The sequence below is a fragment of the Penaeus monodon genome, chromosome 34, assembly GCF_015228065.2.
Source record: "Penaeus monodon isolate SGIC_2016 chromosome 34, NSTDA_Pmon_1, whole genome shotgun sequence".
Lineage (NCBI taxonomy): Eukaryota > Metazoa > Arthropoda > Malacostraca > Decapoda > Penaeidae > Penaeus > Penaeus monodon.
Genome location: NC_051419.1, coordinates 12,797,775 through 12,798,010, shown reverse-complemented (window position 1 = coordinate 12,798,010; position 236 = coordinate 12,797,775).

Sequence of the window (236 nt, the reverse complement as noted above, 5' to 3'; positions counted from 1 at the left end):
GTACAGACTATAATAATCTAATTTTCCTTTTTAAATTCATAACTTCAGGATATAAATACTGTTCACTATAGGGAAACCTCTTTGAATTCCGTTTTTTAATAGCATGTGAATTTTTTTTGCAGTGCTGTATTGTAGTGAAGTGTTTTACTATTCTACTTCTCAGAAACAAGTACAATTCATTACAAATAAAACCCTTTGATTTGACATTTAACGGAATGAAGAAATTTTGGTTGAAT